This window comes from Amblyraja radiata, chromosome 14, assembly GCF_010909765.2.
Source record: "Amblyraja radiata isolate CabotCenter1 chromosome 14, sAmbRad1.1.pri, whole genome shotgun sequence".
NCBI classification, from domain to species: domain Eukaryota; kingdom Metazoa; phylum Chordata; class Chondrichthyes; order Rajiformes; family Rajidae; genus Amblyraja; species Amblyraja radiata.
The window spans coordinates 13,154,480-13,174,495 of NC_045969.1; positions in this window are offsets into that span (position 1 = coordinate 13,154,480).

The window sequence follows — 20,016 nt, forward strand, 5'->3', positions numbered from 1 at the left end:
GGGCCGAAGGGCTTGTTTCTGCTTTGTATCTCTAAACTAAACTAAACTGCCTGATCTTCCCTTGACATGTTTGGAGAGGTGCTACGCAGAATATACCACATGGCAGTGAATACCTTTTATGCCTGAAATCCAATGGGCCGGGAGTGGAGGAAAGATGCTCAAACAACAGGGGAATCCACCAGAACAAAACCCTTGCTTATATTTGTAAGATGATCCTCGAGATTCGATTACTGTCTAGTTCCTCACCGACAACCATCCAGCACCATTTAGAAGTCTATGAAGATTAGTGCTTTTTGATTTTCGAGGAAAAAAATGACTCTTGACGATGTCCTGTCCTTTTAATCTCCTGGCTGTGTTAATAAAAGTAGTGGTGCTTGACGTAATCCTACAATCTATAGCCTTTGAAAACCCAAGCTTGACATCAGCTAACCACAATTAGATTTTTCTCATTTTCTCTTCTGCTCTTTGCAACCTTGCTGGTGTCCTCTATTACAGAAGAGCTCTCAGAAGACAGAAAATATACATTCTGTGATCCAAGTCTGCGCAGCAATGCAGTTTTTCACAAAGTGGATACTTATAGGTAGGATGTTCAACCCATTCATCCAGAAAGATAATTAGTCCCCATAACTATGTCCCACATCACAAGCATGGCTCTATTTCCAAAGTGCCTCATTGGCTGTAAACTGCTTTTCAAGGCCCTGGAAGGTGCAAGCCTCATTTTTAAAGCAGGTCAAAGATGTTATTCTGGCAGTGTGCGGGATCACTGAATTCTCAATGGTTTGACATAGCATTTTAAAACTTTTCATTCAAGCACAATGGTTATACGGCATCAGAGCAAAGCAGATATTAAAATATCTGAAGACCTTAACTAAAAAGGGAACATATCATAACTAACAAACCAAAGAAACTATGGAACTGTAACTAAAGGACTGAAGAACGAATATGATTAGAGTCAAAAGATAGAGACCAAAAGCTGGAGTAACTCACGGGGTCAGGTCGCAACACTGGTGGAAAGGAATAGGTGACGTTTCGGGTCGAGACCCATCTTCAGGTCTCGACCCGAAATGTCACCTATTCCTTTTCCCCCAGTGATGCTGCCTGACCCGCTGAGTTACCCCAGCTTTTTGTGTCTATCTTCGGTTTAAACCAGCATCTGCACATAGAGACAAAAGACACTGGCCTAACACTTTTACAGAACAGACACAGAATACACTGCTGAAAAACAAGCCTCCTTATCCATATAGGGTGATTGAAGCCCTTTGAATACCGCTATCCAGGATGAAAGTCACAGGGATTAAATTGCTGTGCAGCCGGCTGATACCCCACGCTACTTCACAGAGACACAGCGTTTGAAGCCCCTGGCCTGTCTTATGAGAAACAACACTCCTAGGAGTCTCACACCTTGTAATGTGCAAGCTTGGTGGTGCATGGTGGCGCAGCGGTAGAGCTGCTGCCTGACAGCGCCAGAGACCCGGCTTCGACCCTGACCCTGCTGACTGCGCAGAGTTTGCACGTTCTCGCTGTGACAGTTTGAGTTTTTCCCAGGTGCTCCAGTTTCCTCCAACACTCCAAAGACATGCAGGTTTAGAGGTTAATTGGCTTTGGTAAATATTGTAAAAAATTAGCCCAAGTGTATATCACTAGACTCATTGGGCCGAAAGGCCTGTTTCCACACTGGATCTCTAAACTAAACTAAATTTTCACAGTCCATCTAACAGTAAACTCCGTAAGTTTTGGTCTCCAAATTTGAGGAAGAACATTCTTGTTATTGAGGGAGTGCAGCGTAGTTTCACGTGGTTAATTGCCGGGATGGCGGGACTGTCATATGTTGAAAGAATGGGTCGACTGGGTTTGTATACATTGGAATTTAGAAGGATGAGAGGGAATCTTATTGAAACACATAAGATATTAAAGGATTAGATATGCTAGAGGGAGGAAACATGTTCCCGATGTTGGGGGAGTCCAGAACCAGGGGCACAGTTTAAGAATAAGGGGTAGGCCATTTAGAACAGAGGAAAAACCTTTTCACCCAGAGAGTTGTGAATCTCTGGAATTCTCTGCCACAGAAGGCAGTGGAGGCTGATTCTCTGGATGCTTTCATGAGAGAGTTAGATAGAACTCTTAAAGATAGCGGAGTCAGGGGATATGGGGAGAAGGCAGGAACAGGGTAGTGATTGTGGATGATCAGCCACGATCTCAGTGAATGGCGATGCTGGCTCGAAGGGCTGAATGGCCTACTCCTGCACCTATTGTCTATTGTCTATTGTCTCCTGTGATAAAGACATGGAGATCAAGAAAGGGAGACTGGAGTCACTGATAGTCCAAGTGAATTTGAGGGCACAGTCAAAGTTAGTAGTAAAGTTAATGAACTCAATAAGTTTGGCACGTATTCCTTCCATTCTACCTACGCAACAGATCCAATTGTGTTTCTAGTCAATAGTGACCCCCATATTGTTAATACACTTATGTTTGATCGGGTTCCCAATACCCCCTCTTCCATTCTAACGTCTATTTTTGAGGTGATCTTCATCTGGGAGAGTCATTCTATCTCTGTTGTAAACGTGTATGGAACACACCCTCTCAATGTTTAAATGCCTGGGCTTCATAATGTGGCAAAACTTGGAAATGTATGCAAAATAATAACGGCAGAAATCAATGACCCTTCTCTCAGTTTTTAGTTGCCAAGTAAATGCTTGCATATTCAGTCATCACAAGATGATTAAAAAGCCATCAATTTCTGTCACTGGAGTGATGTGATTTAATTAATTTTTACAACAATATTGAACAAGTCAGAATAAATTATCTGCATAATCCTATAATACCATTGCTCATTATTTTTTTTAAAAAGCAATCGTATTTTATGTAGAGAACGAGTTTGCAAAAGAAAACGTATACAACTCCCAATGGCGAAAGTAGGCTAAATCAGTTAATCATGCCGCCTGATGCGGTCAAAGGATTGGGTTTCACTTTGAGTGTGTTACTTGTTTGCTTGTGGTCAGTGGCTGCGTGCAGAATGTCTGGCTTGGCTAGCTGACCACTCCTATTGATCCAGCACAAATCACGTTACGAGAGGCAGTGATGGTGATGGTTGGTTGAAGGGGAAGGGAGTGAGGGGGACTGGTTGGGGGGGGAGGAGACGAGGTGGTAGAGGCTAGAGAATCAGCTGACTGGCAGAAAAGCAGGCTGCCACCAGCGGGGCTGTGATTGATGGCAGAATAAACCCCCGGCATTGATGGGATCCAATCAGTATTGATTGGTGTCAAGTGTCTGATGCTTTACTGCCTAGACAGGGCTCTGAAAAACCATCAGAGTCGAAATCCACAGAGGATTTCAGTATATATGACATGTCATGCAAATATAGCTAGTTCCAAAAAAGCAGAAGGCAAGCAAACCATGGACTACAGGACTGATGTGGAGTGGGGCATTGACTAAAGATAATGCAAACCCTAAGTAAAGTCGAGAAGGTGTGCATCATTGATGGCTTATTTTATTTTCTGAGAATGGGTGACTATACCAAAACACACTTCTATTATTTGCTTGGGACTCCAGTTTCTGAATCATCTCTGGTGACTCCCGTTAGGAAGTGTCTACACATCATATAGCGGTAAAGCATGAGTAACAGTTGTGCGACTTTCCAAAACATACCAAAATGACACAAATAGCTGGAGTAGCTCAGCGGGTCAGGCAGCATCTCTGGAGAAAAGGAATAGATGGCATTTCGGATCGAGACCTTCCTTCAGACTGAGAGTCAGGGGAGAACGAAACGAGAGATATGCAAAGGTACATAGAACAAATGAATGTGCAAAAGGACAAATCAAAGGCAGCAACTATCGCGTATCTTTCCTTCATTTGTTCAGTGTGCCGTGTCATACCTCTCGTTTCCCTCTCCCCTGATTCTCAGTCTGAAGAAAGGTCTCAACCTGAAACGTCACCTATTCCTTTTCACCCACTATCATCGGTATAAACCAGTGTAAACCAGCATCTGCAGTTCCTTCCCACTACCAAAGTGACAGTTTAGTTCACTGAATATTTATTATAAATGTCTGATTTGTAGAAAATTGTATCAAATAGGAACCATAACTAATAAATATACTTGGAAAATTCTTGTGCTCCATTGGCGTGCTGGGAGAGTGCTGTTGTGACAGAGACGATGTCCTTTGGACGTAGTGTTAAGAAAAAAGTCTCATCTGTTCTTAAAAGCTCAATTAAAAGATACCATGGCAATAGTTTGAAGAAGTGTAGAGGCGAATTATCGTAGTTTTCTGGGCAATATTAATTTTTCTTTCAACCTTACAGATTTTCAGAACTAGCTGTCTTCAAATTGGCTACAATATTTTCTTGATTAATACAATGGCTATATATCAAAAGGCTATGTTTGGCGTGTTCTGAGAAGGATAAAAAAAAAGTTAGAAAAATGCAAGTCATTCTTTTCCTTAGAGGCAGTAATTATCCCTAGACATACTGCTCTTAATACTGCTAATAGCTACTACTCTTAAACTGGGGGCAAAGAAATAGAATGAAAATGACAGAGGGGAACGGACTATTATTTTATTGGTATTAACGCGATTCTAATTTAGAGCAGCTTCACAAATATACAGAGAAAATGTGTTAATTGCCATTCTAATTACTGCTCGGGTTGTACAGACAATATATAACAGTCATCTGCAAACTGCACAAAGCAGTAACTTAAGTCAATGATCCATTAAAGCAAAGCATAAGGAAATCCTGAGATACAGCGTGGAAACAGGCCTATCGACCCATTGTCCCCGCCGACCAGCAACTCCCACACACTAACACTATCCTACACACTGGGGACAATTTTACATTTATACCAAGCCAATTAACCTACAATCCTGCACATCTTTGGAGTGTGGGAGGAAACCGGAGATCCCGGAGAAATTCCACGTGGGTCACGGGGAAGACCATACAAACTCCGTACAGACAGCACCCGTAGTCAGGATCGAACACGTGTCCCTGGTGCTGTAAGGCACGACAACTCTACTGCTGCGCCACCATGCCACCCTCATGTATCTCTCTGTGTTCTGTCTCTTAACACCAGTTAACCTCTCCCGGTACAATATGAAATGGGGGTCAGTATATCAGAGGGACAATATCCAGCTAGTTACCAGATTCTACTGCAGACATCAGCTGCCACTGACATCCCCACAAAAGATTATAGATTTAGGAAAATGTTGCCATCAGATCTATGGAACTGCTACATCTCTTCTCAATTGTTTACCCATCATAATTCTAATACTGGGGCATTTCAAAACAATATCATGAAAATAACATTTCCTTGGGAGTATTCCCCATGGAAGACTTTCTTTCCTCGCTGCTAGTTCCATGTGCTGTTTAGATTCTGGAAACTGTTTATGGTGTCTGGTAAACTTCGTATTGATTTCCCACTCTCATAGATAGCGATTTCTTTGTAACGGCCTATGTTGTAATAAGGGAAGAAAGATATTAAGTTTCCCCCCCCGATCAATATTATCAAAAGTAAGCTGCATTAATCTGTTTCCTGGATTTAACTGAGATTAGGATTGCATTTTCTTGCTTTTAAAGATCAATATCTTTGCTATTTTGTTATATTCCAAATGCAATTTATTATACTCTTCTGATTGTATGATGTTTATCTCATTTTCCAAGCCCCTCTCATAGAAATGTATGAGCTATGACTCAAAGAATGCCATGATGGATAACAGCCGGCTTTGAGAGCTCATGATAGATAGAAGTCATAATGCTATTTCTAAGTTTATTAGCCCCCATGGAGTTTAAAATTGTATTTATACAGAATTCAAGAGATACTTTCCCTCCCATTCTCTTGTGGTCTCATTTTGGGCAAGCTGTGGTCATGCATACTAAATTCCATGGCGAGAAGATGTGCAGAAAGTTGAGTGATTCTTATGAAACATCTTAGTAACACTAATAACACCATTTATACATGAATTTTAGTGTTGGAAAATGCCTAAGGTATTCCATAAAATTATTGCACATACAAATTTACAAGCAGCAAATTCTGAGTTATTTTGGTGCATGTCTATTAGCCTGGATAAAGAAGAAGGTTTTATCATAGATAGAGAGAGGGGAGGGGAGAGGGGGAAAGACAGAGAGCATGAGAGTGGGGGAGAGAGAGAGGGATAGAGAGAGAATGAGAGAGAAAGAGAGGGAGGGAGGGAGGGAAGGAGAGGAAGAGAAAATTGTCCACGTTTAGGTAAATTGCTCTTTATTTCCATCAGTATTAGATTTGGCCATTTCAGCCGGTCAACCAACTTTTTATGTTGACCTCGGAGATACAAGCAATTACAGATCCTGGTTTCCAAAAAAAGACACAAAGTTCTGTTGTTACTCTGTAGGTCGGGTCAGACGGCATCTATGAATACTCCAGCACTTTATGTCTTTATTTATTTTGACCTAGTTTTTCGCTTTCCACTGTTATTGCCAGACCTGCTATTGGTAACACGTAATGCAAACCAATAAGCATAATATATTTCAAACAGCACATTAACCAAAACAAAGACACAACGTGCTGGAGTAACTCAGGGGGTCAGGCAGCATCTTTGGAGGTGTAACCCACTTTATCCCACTCGTTCTCTTTCTTTGAGATATTGTCTTTGTTCTATCTATTGCTGCCCCCACCATTGCGACTGAAGACTAATTTGTTTTCTCTCTTTCCAAGTTATGGCAGATGGTTTCAGAGCTGGAACTTCACTCTGTTTCTCTTTCCACAGATGCTGGCTGACTTGCTGAGTGTTTCCAGTATCTTCGGGTGTTAATTCCGAAACGTCGGACCTTGGCAGCCACAGTGAACTGCAGCAGCAACTTTCACACAGAGAGTGGTGAATCTGTGGAATTCTCTGCCACAGAAAGTAGTCGAGGCCAGTTCATTGGCTATATTTAAGAGGGATTTAGAAGTGGCCCTTGTGGCTAAAGGGATCAGGGGGTATGGAGAGAAGGCAGGTACAGGATACAGAGTTGGATGATCAGCCATGATCATGTTGAATGGCGGTGCAGGCTCGAAGGGCCGAATGGCCTATTCCTGCACCTATTTTCTATGTTTCGATGTCTATGTTTCTATGTCAGGTTTGTTAGAATCAACCTCTTGAATTATAATATATTTTAATTTAATTCCTATTGCCAATAGAATAATTTTCTTGCAAAAATGTGTACCATTTCCTGTCACGTTTATTACATAGGCAAAACAGGAAGAGATAGGAAAAACGAACGATATATGTATTATAAAATACAAAATTTCTGTGATTTTAAAATGGTTTAAAAAAAAATTCTGGATATTGTAAAGCTGAGACTTGTAGAAAAGTGGTGAGATGGAATCACAGGGCTACACTCTCACAGGTATCATATGCACTAGAAATGAAAATACATTCAACACAGAAAACAGTCTTCTTTTTATCACCTCCACAGTAACACATATTGCAGGTGCGGGTACTCCCCGAATTACAAAATGGGCGACTTACATAAACTCGCATTTACGTACGCAATTCTTTAAAGCCCACTGACATGGCGCTGACTGCGGGTGCTGTCTGTACGGACGTTGTACGTTCTCCCTGTCACCACGCAGGTTTTCTGCGGATGCTCAAGTTTCCTCCCACATTCCAAAGATGTACAGGTTTGTAGGTTAATTGGCTTCTGTAAATTGTCCCTAGTGCGCAGGACAGAACTAGCGTATAGGTGATCGCCGGTCGGTGCAGACTCAGTGGGCCCAAGGGTGTGTTTTTATGCTGTCTGCCTAAATTAAACTAATTTCTATGTGGACATTTCCTCTAATCCTAATGAATTACCCAACAAAACATCAACATTTTATTCTATTTTATTTTATCCTATTTTATTGTTTGTATTTATTGTAGCTTCACCTGTTTATCCATTGCTCATAGAAAGATAGACAATGGTAAAAGACTATATGACTGTTAAGTATTCTCAGTCCCACGAGAGGCGCTTTGGACTTTTAAACTTTAGAGATACAGCGAGGAACAGGCCCTTCGGCCCACCAAGTCCACGCCGACCAGCGATTACCCCGTAGACTAACACTATCCTACACACTGGGGACAACTTACAATTAACAGAAGCCAATTAACCTATAAAATGTTCGTCTTTGGAATGTGGGAAGAAAGTAGCGAAACCCTACGCGGCAGAACGTACAAACTCCGTACAGAGAGCACTTGTGGTCAGGATCGAACCTGGGTCCCTGGCGCTGTAAGGCAGCAACTCTACCGCTGCGCCACTGTGCTGCCTTGCTCTGCTTGTAACAATCCCTTGGTTAAAAATCCTGAAGCACAAAGCCCTATTCCTTCAGCGTAAGTAGACACAAACTATGCGGCTATAATAAAGCAACAATCAATAAACAACATTCAGATTTTTGTTTCCACATCAGTCAGCGGATCTAGAAATGTTTATCACTCAGAGGTTGGGTGGCGCTTCTAATCTATAAGCGATAGGTTTCAGCGGAAATGGATTCACCGTGAGTTTAAATTGAAATACTTTGATTTTCCCACAAGAGCAATGGTCTAGGTTGGCTTGGCTTGCTCAGAATCCACTGTCCACCTGTGACGAGGTCTCCTAATGCCATGCTGACAACTCTGACCTCTAACCTCGTAGCAAACCACAAGAAATCCCAGCTGACAATTTGCGAGCAAAGCCTGGAGGTCCAACCTGCGTCTGGACAAGGCAGATTAATGTTTATTTCTGTGTTCGCTCATTTGTATGATTGCTTAATGATACTGCAGATAGCAGCGTGCGTCTGAATAGATGCCACTGTGTCTGTTCATGGATCACTAAAAGGTATTCTGTCTTTCTGTGGTGGCCACACTTGGGACCTCATGTTACATTTGACATTATAAATATGTTCAAAAAATATTAAATGAATTATGTTTAAATGAATGTTGTGTTGTTGTGCACATAAATCCATCATGTTAAATGGACATGTTACAACGCTCTAAACTCTTAAGTGGGTTAATGGTCTTCACAAGTACACTGTGATTATCGTGGAAAGCTCTGATACACTGCAAAAGTGTTTCTTTGTTTCACTCCTAAACAACTTTGCTCTAGTTTAAACATTATTCTAACTGGCTTTGCTAAAGGAAATACTTCTATTTATTGCAGCACCTTGAACATCAATGGATGTAAACTTTCTACTTGATTCAGAAAGCAGGTTGATTTCCCAATAATTTAACCCTTTATGCCCTGCAGCCATTCTACTGATCTTGACCTGCACCTTTTCCCCACTCATACTCTCATGCTTCCTCACATTGAAGTCCATCACTATTTTTCAAAGTCTTGTTGTCACCCATCCATACCAATTTACTGAGCCTCACAACATTAATACTTATTGCTTATAAAAAAATGTTCACATCTTATCCAAGTCATTGTAACACACGATGATGGATACAAAATGCTGGAGTAACTCAGCGGGACAGGCAGCATCTCTGGAGAGAAGGAATGGGTGACGTTCCAGGTCGAGACCCTTCTGCAGGCTCCTCCAGGTCCAAGTTCTACTCTAGGTATACCTACTTATTGTAACACACGCTGAGTTGAAGCCTAAATTCAGATCCCCCAAATTACACACAGGAAGATTGTAAAACTGTATAGTTAATGATAGATGCAGTGGCATAGTAGATGGTTTCAAATGACAGGGTAGTCCTCGAGGCTTCCTCCTAGTCATTGTGAAGACCTTCTTCTCTCAGTTCCTTCAAAACAAGTTTGTTGAGATATTCTGTCTCCTTTCTTAGTGCACAGCAAATTACAAAAGCAATAGAAACTTTCAGCACCATCAATATTATCCAAAAAGTTAGATCTCGGATTGAGTCGGCACAGTGGCACAGTGGTAGAGTTGTTGCCTTACCAGCACCTGATACCTGGGTTTGATCCTGACTACGGATCCTGTCTGTACTGAGTTTGTACATCCTCCCGTTGACCGCGTGGGTTTTGATTGAGGAACCTGGTCATTCCCTCCAAAATGAGCTTTATACAGAATAAAAAATATATACAAAACAAAACTTCTTCCTACATTCACGTGGTCTATTCATTTATTAGTGTCATATTCAGTAGTGTTCGGTCCGAGCTGAAGGAAACTCTTCATTGCATAAGTTGGCTGGCAGCCCTCTATCTCTATATCAGTTTCTACATTCTGGGAAATCAAAAAGTGTAAACAACTTGGTCGACAATCTCAGTAATTTATTCTTATTTCCAAGGACTCATGAATGACTGAGACAATTCTTCCACTGAATGATCATGTAATTCACCCAATGGCAATTAATTGATTCTCTGACTATCCAGCATTGTAACCAATGAATGCAGAAATTCACAATGCTGGCAGCCTTTTTGAGGCAGCGACTGCGATAGATCCCCTCGATTCATGCAACTTTCTTGCAACTATGTTAAAGGTTGGATGCCCATTGCGGGTGTTTGAGTATTATTTTCACAGAAATGTTATTACATGGAATAATTTATCATTGTTGTAACTAACGGGCATGATTTTAGGAAATCATGTTTCCACACTTTATCTCCAAAACTAAAACTTAAACTAAAACTAAAAATAAGGTTTGAAATAATACTTGTTGAGTATGTTATTAATAGTACATGCAACATATATGACAAAGCGTTCAAGAAGGAACTGCAGATGCTGGAAAATCACAGGTAGACAGTATTGCTGGAGAAACTCAGCGGGTACGGCAGCATCTATGGAGCGAAGGAAATAGGCAACGTTGTCAGTGCATTGTGTCATATAAGGCTTCATCATGGTCCCAACTAAAATAATGCACTACATGCCTGATGTCCAACTCCAGGTGCCTAAACCAACCATCTGTTCCGAGATATGTCAAAGGAGAGACTGTCAGCTTGACAGAGGAAAAAAATCAAGGATGTTTTCAAAGCCTCCTTAAAAGAATGCAGGACCTGTAACTGACCTGAGAATCCCTTTTGGGGTTCCATTTGGGATAGCATTGAGAATCTCAGGTCCATGTGTTAAATTAAAAAGGGGAGCCCTGTAGAAGGCCATGATATATTCCATTGGATTACACGGAAGGGCAGCTTAAACAGAGAAGGGATGCACGGCCTCCTAAACTGCCCTATACATGGACATATTTTAGTCCATCAGCTGTAGTGTCTTCAAATCTGACACTAGTCTTATCAGTCACCTCATAACCCATGGAATGGGAGTGGAAGTAAGTCATCCTTGATCCCGAAGGACCACCTAATAAGAACAATTACAATATGTTAGGATCAACTACTGCTTGGTAATGTTATGTAAAATCACATGAACTGTTTGTGCCCCAAAGCTATTTCAATCTCACTGGCTTGAAAATTGGCAAGAAGCCAGATTGTCAAGGTAAAAAAAAAAACAGCAGCAATTAACAAACTGTATCACTCTAGTCTACAACTTCTGACCCTCACATTTGACTTCTGAATTGCGTCAAGACATGCATGATAGGTGAATGTTTTTTTACACACAATTTGCAACTAAAACTTTTCAATCTTGATCAGTAATTAATTTCTTAAAAACACCTAGCTCTATTGTTAGCAAACAAAAAAAATGGCAAAATTAAAAACGAAAAAATGTATTCAAAGCCTCTTCTTGTATTAGATAAGTTTGTCACCTCTGCACAAGGATGGGCAGCTAAGTCCTTTGGTAAAGTGACATATTTTCCTACCTTTCTCCCCTGCATAGTTTCATCACATTATTCACAGAAATTTACTTCACATCTTTCATGCAATCTGTCATGGACTACTTTAGTAAATTGCAGAGTTTGTATCTAAATTTTCTTTTAAAAATCCCAATGCATTTCAGATTTTGTGGTGAGAATAGGTGAGATTTATTTTAAAAACTCTAGCATGTAAAGAGAATCCAAAAAAAGAAGCGCTTTTTTGATTTTCTTCCTTTTTTTTCTTTTCCGGGCTCCTTATGTTGTTTACATGGACACAAGAAGATACATTGAGTTTCTGAATCTTGCCATAGACTCTGCAGTTGATTTTCAGATCACATATCTCTCTGCTTGCTTGCTCCTTAGAAAAAACCCAGACATAATCTGTTTTCCCATCACTAGCCAAGGTCAAGGGTCAGCCTGCATGGCCTTATTCTCCCCCAGAGAATGATGCTCAGATCAAAGCCCTTAGTGCTTATTGCTTTTAGAATTCCATTGTTTCCTTCTCCCTTTTTTCATAAGCCGTTTTTTTTTCTCTCTGACATTGGCCCCGGTTTCCTATGGAGAGGCAGGATCTATCTTAATATTTTACCTGTAATTGCCTGCGGCCAATTTCTTCTAAAGGAATTAAAAATGCAAATCTAATATCATAATTGTGTAATACGATAAGCCTGGCAGTTCAATCAATACCGTCTAGTGTGGTCAATAATAAGGCTATGATGTATTTTTGACAGAACTAACCAATCTCACTTTATCACTGGCATGTGGTCCTTCCCGGACTATGCAATATGACATTTCATACACCTAATGCCATCAATCTTCCAGAAGGTTTACTTCACCAAGATCTATATTGCCGTCTTCCAGCCTGGCGGCAGTGGATTACTCCTTGAGCCCACCGTCGGGGACATAGGCCAGTAGTCACTGACGGACTTCAAAGCTACGATCTGGCTGAACTTTCCTTCCCTCCCTACCTGCTCTCATCCCTTTATTTTCCAGCCACGTCCATCTGACGTTTGTAGTAATGGAAAGTAATGGAACCCTTTCAGAAGCTAGACACAAAATGCTGGAGTAACTCGGCGGGTCAGGCAGCATCTCAGGAGAAAAGGAATAGGTGACGTTTTGGGTCGAGATCCTCCTTCGGGTCTTCGATTCTTTTTCTCCAGAGATGCTCCCTGACCCGCTGAGTTTCTCCAGCATTTTGTGTCTATCTTTGGTGTAAACCAGCATCTGCAGTTCCTTCCTACACGATAAGCTTTATGCGATTCACTCATGAGAGGCTATACGGCCTCTGTCCTCTCACCACTTGCTTGGGGCTGGTGGAAACTAATATGGCTAATATTTTACTCCAGAAATATTTTGAAGGCACCGTTCATTAAACTTTCCTTCAAGTAACTTGTATCTTCATACATACCGGATGTACAGACTTACCAGGTTACATCACTTAATTATTTGACAGAACTAATATATTAATATTATCTATTAACGTTAATAGAAGAACTTAACATTTTCATATTCTTCAATCATTTTCTTCAATCATTACGTTAACAGGCATGTGAACCCATTTATGATGAATGGATTAGTATCCTGCATTAAATCTGTAATATTATTGGTCATAGTACTTAGTAGTTCACATAATTTTGCTTGATTTAACACAAGTTTTTGGTCCTGATTTGAGACAATGCAGGCAATTAATGAAAAATAATTCATTTATGTTCAATAAGTATGTCAAAAAATTAAAAGGAACCTTAGATCAGGGACAATAACCGCACAGGATGAATATTTGGAAATAGGGCGGTATTTTACACAACAAATATTTTATCGTTCCCAAGACTCTCTAACTGATGGTAAAAATTAAGTCACAGCTTCTATTTTGCTCTTTTCTGTTCAGCAAAATTAGGGAAAAGGACATTTATACCTCATGTACAAAGTAAAGTACTGGAATGTTTAGTTCATATGGGAAAACAGGGTTCAGATTTCAAAAGTAGAGCTATTGTAGAGCTCAATCATAGCGCAGCAAACTGCTGCAGGCAAAAGGAGACAGATAGGAAGTTCTTAATGAGCTTTCTGGCTGAATTGACACTAGTTGAGCTGGACTGTATCGGCTCATGAACGTAAGTTAAATACTTGGGATAAACGATTCATTAAGATTTGCAAAATTCAATGTCTATTTTTTCGACCAATAAGTGCAGCAATTATAATTTCATCAGTGTCCATTTTAACAGAGCTAAGCCATTGATTTGAAACTAGATTATTCATTTATTTAGTTTAGTTTAGAAATTCAGTGCGGAAACAGGCCCTTCGGCCCACCGAGTCCGCGCCGACCAGCGATCCCCGCACACTAACACTATCCTACACACCCTAGAGACAATTTACAATTTTACCAAGCCAATTGACCTACAAACCGGTACGTCTTTGGAGCGTGGGAGGAAACCCGAGCTCCTGGAGAAAACCCACGCAGGTCATTGGGAGAACATACAAACTCCATATAGACTGCACCCGTGGTCAGGATCGAACCCGAGTCTCTGGTGCTGTAAAGCAACAACTCTACTGCTGTGCCTTTACAGTGCCAAATGAGTACAGAAAATGTATTATTTATTCAGTTTGTATAAATCGATGTACTGAAGCTACACTACAGCTTTCTGAAGCCGCCTTAAAGCAGACATAATAAATATCACAAGGTGAAAATCTTCATCCACTGCATTGTTGCATTAGGCTCAAGTCTCAGATGGGAAAGCAGCACATTAGCAGAAGATGAATGTGGATTGACAGGGATAAACTCAAGATTCAGGTCTTTCTAAAAAAGGACTGAAGTCATTACGAGATTGACTGTGCTCAATCATGTTAGAAAGTGATCTGATTTTCAACACCCTTCAGAAATGCAGCTAGCTTTCACCCAGCTGGATGCCAAAATTAAATGCCATTTTCATTGCCAAGGTTAATTGATTGCTACCTATCTATTTGGAAGGTGGGGGAGGGGAGAGATGAGAATAATGTTTGAGTACATCCAGTGGCGGACTGGGTCTAAAAATATTGGTTCCCTGGAGACAAAGGTGGCCCACCCACAACTACAATGCTATCCTTTAACAGGGGCCCACTTGCCATCACTTGCTATCATTTCATCAGGGGCCCACTTGCCATCGGGCAAGCTGACACCCTGGCCAGTCCGCCACTGAGTACATCCAATTTTCTGTCAGGGCACCATAGTGGCCTTGTCAAATGTTTCACTGAAGTCCATATAAATAAGTCCATATCTGCAGCGGCACAGTGGCACAGTGGTAGAGTTGTTGCCTTACAGCGCCAGAGACCTGGGTTTGATCCTGGCTGCGGATCCTGTCTGTACTGAGTTTGGACATCCTCCCCTTGACTGCGTGGGTTTTCTCCGGGTGCTCCAGTTTCCTCCCACACTCCAAAGATGTACATGTTTGTAGGTTAATTGGCTTCTGTAAATTGTCAATTGTCCCTAGTGTGTAGGATAGTGCTAGTGTGTACAGCGTAATCCCTGTTTGGCGCAGGCGTGGTGGGCCGTAGGACCTGTTCCTTCGCTGTATCTCTAAAGTCTAAAGACCAAAGTCTAATCTGAAGCAGGAATGAGGGTTGCTTAACCATTCAGTCTAATAATACCAGTATATATGTAATAGCGATGTCTCCATATCCAATCTCCACATTTGTGTATGTGGAGCCAAGAGGAATAAACGTTATGTTCTGAGATGCTTCTGCATGTGACTAAGGTAGAGAGGTAGAAATAGCCTAATAATCTGTATATACATATGTATGAAACCACTGTGCCACTGTGCATACATTTATGAGAATCACAACTACAAATACCCAATTTCAGGTCATCTCATTCAATTAACAATCACTGAAATTGAAAAGTGAATTTCTCCAGTGTTTTGTGGGATAAAATTGTTCAGCTGGTTTACTCACATAACACATGTTGTTGTACAATTATAAAATTCCTTTAAAGGCTATTTTGTTCACTTATTAACCAAATTTGTATTTGGATGCAAAAATGTGGAATTCCTGAGACCACTTGTAACTCCAGTGTTACATTCTGCAGAGGCTCAAAACAAGGCCTTAGCAGAGCATTCATTCTCATCAAAACACAAATGATGGAGTAACTCAACAGGTCATGCGGCATCTGCAGAGGGAATGGACGGGCGATGTTTCGTGTCGGGACACTTCTGCCGATTGATTTTTGGGGGGGGGGGAGAAAGCTGGAAAAGAGATGGGGGTGGGACAAAGCCTAGCAATTCAGGTGGGACGGGGAGGGGGGTTGAATTGGCAGATAGGTGGGAAAAGGCTCAATGGTCTCAGATCTGATGTAATGCCTGATTTACATGTATTACTTACATTTATATAAAGTAACTATCAATGCATGACTAACTGTGAGAGCACGACTGCCATCCTGATCATGTTAAACAATTTCCAGTTGAAAGCTTGCCTGAGTATTTTTTTCAAAGCCTTCCACATGTCTGTAAATACAAGGTTATAGCAGTGAAGGAAGAATTAATGAGGACTCTACACGTTCTCACCACTACTAAATGAATGTTGCATAGGATCCCTTGATGATTCAGTCAGTAAATGGACCATGCACTGTGATAGTGAGTAATAAAGATTAGGTCCCAGGTTCAACCTTTGATCTGAACTAAATGATCTCTTTCCAGCTGTGGCATTGATGGATTCACTTCAATCTGACAGTTCCATAGACAAGGAAAGGAACAAAATGAATGAGGTATTTCTTTCCTGATTTGCACCCAGTGAAGATTGATGGCATTTGTGAGTGCGAGGAAGGACTGGGATACTGCTTTCAATAATATAAATCTTCTGCACTGTGTATATTGTAGTAATTAACCCTGATATGAATATATGCATGAACGTATACAATATACATGTATTTAAAGGCTACTCCCAAAATAATTACATTTATATTCCTGCAAGCACACCTATTTACCAATATATGTAATATAATCTCAGATTTAATTCACAACCACTTATAAAGGACGCCAGAGCGTTTTGTCCAAGCTTATAAAACCCCCCTTGCACCTATATCCCTCCCTCGGGCTTTGCATTTCACTCCTCTTCTCTGCTTATCTAATACCCTTTGTCTTTCCTCCTCTCCGCTTTGTCATTTACTACATCCACCCGTCAATCCACCTCTTTTCCATTTCTCCCCCCTATAACAATCCGTCTGAAGAAGGTTCCCAGCCCGAAACGTTGCCTGTCCATTTCCTCCAGAGATACTGTGTAGGAAGGAACTGCAGATGAAGATAGACACAAAATGCTGGAGTAACTCAGCGAGACCGACAGCATCTCTGGAGAGAAGGAATGGGTGGCGTTTCAGGTCGAGGCCAGTCTGAAGAAGGGTCTAGACCTGAAACATCACCCATTCCTTCTCTTCAGAGATGCTGCCTGTCCCGCTGAATAACTCCAGCATTTTGTGTCGAGCCACAAGAGATGCCGCCTGACCCATTGAGTTGCACCAGCATTTTATGTTTCACTCAAGATTCCACATCTGCAGTTACTTGTGTCTTTGCCTTATAAACTGTATGTATGGTATGAGTGTATGGCAAACCAAATTCCTCGTATGTTGCAAAACATACTTGGCTAAGAAATTATGATTATGATTATGATAAAACTGCTTCTGTGAATGTTTAGTCAAATCCATGACCAAAGGTGTTGTTTCAGATGAGGCATTAAAACAAGGTATCCTTTTTGCTCTCAAGTGAGTGTTAATGTCCCACAGTACCATTTCAAATATCCTTGGTTTGCCAGCCAATATTTGTAATTCAGCCAATTTAAAACAAAATTACATGTTTATTACAATCACCATTACATTTTAAAATCACTTCAGTGGCCGCAAAGTGCTTTGGGAGTGAAAGGCTACATCAATTATTTGTCTTTAAACATCTTCAATAGATCACATAGTGCCAGAAGATTAAGTATGAATGAAAACTGAAGTTTCCTTCTTGAATTGCAGATGAAATGTTTTGAGAGGCTAGTTATGGAACACATTAAATCCAGTCTACCTAGCGGCCCTGACCCACTGCAGTTCGCCTATCGCCACAAGAGATCCAGGGACAATGCCATTGCCCAAGCCCTACAATTATCCCTAGAACACCTGAATAAGAGAGATATCTTAGTCAGACTCCTATTCATAGACTACAGCTCTCCCTTTAATACCATTATACCATCCAAGCATCACCAAACTCACGGGACTTGGTGTTGGCACTTATCTCTGCAACTGGACCCTTGATTTCCTGACCAACAAACCCCAATCAGTGAGGATAGGGGACAAATTATTCTCTACGATAATCTTCAACACTGGTGCTCTGCAAGGATGCGTTCTCAGCCCCCTCCTTTACTCCTGATACACCCACGACTGTGCAGCCAAGTACAAATCTAATTCAATATTCAAATTTGCAGACGATACCACCATTGTGGGCAGGATATCAATTAATGATGAGAGGGAGTACAGGAAGGAGATTGAGAATGGTGTCGCGAGAACAACCTTTCTCTCAGTGTCAGCAAGACAAAGGAGATAGTGAACGACTTCAGGAAGTAAAGTAGTACACACACCCCAGTTTGCATTGATGACACCAAGTTGAGATATTCAAATTCCTAGGAGTAAATATCACCAACAACTTCTCCTGGACCACCCATATTGAAGCAATAACCAAAAAAGCACACCAATGCCTTAACTTCCTTAGAAGGCTTAGGAAGTTCGACATGTCCCCAACAACTCTCACCAACGACTACACATGCGCCATAGGAAACATTGTATCAGGATGCATCACAGCTTGATTTGGGAACAGCATCATCCAAGACAGCAAGAAATTGCAACGAATTGTGGACGCACAAACTAACTTCCCTTCCATTGACTCCATTTATACCTCACGTTGCCTCGGCATGGTCAGCAGCATAATCAAGGATGAGTCGCACCCTGGCCACTCCCTCTTCTCCCCTCTCCCATCGGGCAAAAGGTATAGAAGTATGAAAACACACATCGACAGATTCAGGGATAGTTTCTTCCCAGCTGTTATCAGACAACAGAACCATCCTACCTACAACTGGAGAGCAGTCCTGAGCTACTATCTATCTCATTGGAAATCTTCAGACTATCTTTGATTGGACTTTATTAAACCTTACCTTGCATTAAACATTATTCACATTATGATTCAGAAGGAACTGCAGATGCTGGAAAACCGAAGGTAGACAAAAATGCTGGAGAAACTCAGCGGGTGAGGCAGCATCTATGGAGCGAAGGAAATAGGTAACGTTTAGGGTCGAAACCCTTCTTGAGACTCATGTGAGGGTGGGGAGGGGGCGGGGGTGGGGGGGGGGAGGGGGCGTCAGGAAGAAAGGACGAGGTGGAGCCAGAGGGCTGAGGAAGCACTGAGAAGAGGAGAAAGTAAGGACTACCTAAAATTAGAGAAGTCAATGTTCACACCGCTGGGGTGCAAACTGCCCAAGCGAAATATGAGGTGCGGTTCCTCCAATTTACGGTGGTCCTCACTCTGGCCATGGAGGAGGCCCAGGACAGAAAGGTCAGATTCGGAATGGGAGGGCGGAGTTGAAGTGCTGAGCCACCGGGGGATCAGGTTGGTTATTGCGAACCGAGCGGAGGTGTTCGGCGAAGCGATTGCCAAGCCTACGCTTGGTCTCACCGATGTAGAGCAACTGACATCTAGCGCAGCGGATGCAATAGATGAGGTTGGAGGAGGTGCAGGTGAACCTCTGCCGCGCCTGGAAAGACTGCTTGGGTCCTTCAATGGAGTCAAGGGGGAAGGTAATATTCACATTATTCCCATTATCATGTTCACTGTGATTGGCTCGATTGTAATCATGTATTGTCTTTCCGTTGACTGGATAGCACACAACAAAAAAGCCTTTTGCTGTACCTCGGTACACGTGACAATAAACTATACTAAATTAAACTAAGCAAAACAATTAAAGCACTCAATCAGTTTAAAGTCATAGTCATAAAGTGTGGAAACAGGCTCTTCGGCCCAACTTGCCCACACCGACCAACATGTCCCATCTACACTAGTCCCAGTTGCCTGCGTCTGGCCCATATCCCTCTAACCCTGTCCTATCCATGCACCTGTCTAATTGCTTCTTAAACATTGTGATAGTACCTGCCTCCGGCAGTTCATTACAATTTGATGAATTAAAATTGTAAAATCTACATTCCCAATCCATCTCTGACAATGTAATGTGTATTCTTTTGTGGGAACAACTGAACTCAGTGTTTGTTCGACGTCTCCATGATGGTCTATGCCAAGTCTCTAAAAGTCTCATTAGAGGACTTTTCCCTCATACAGTGCTTGCAGGAGAGATTCACCTACACTTGCACAATTGATTTTCA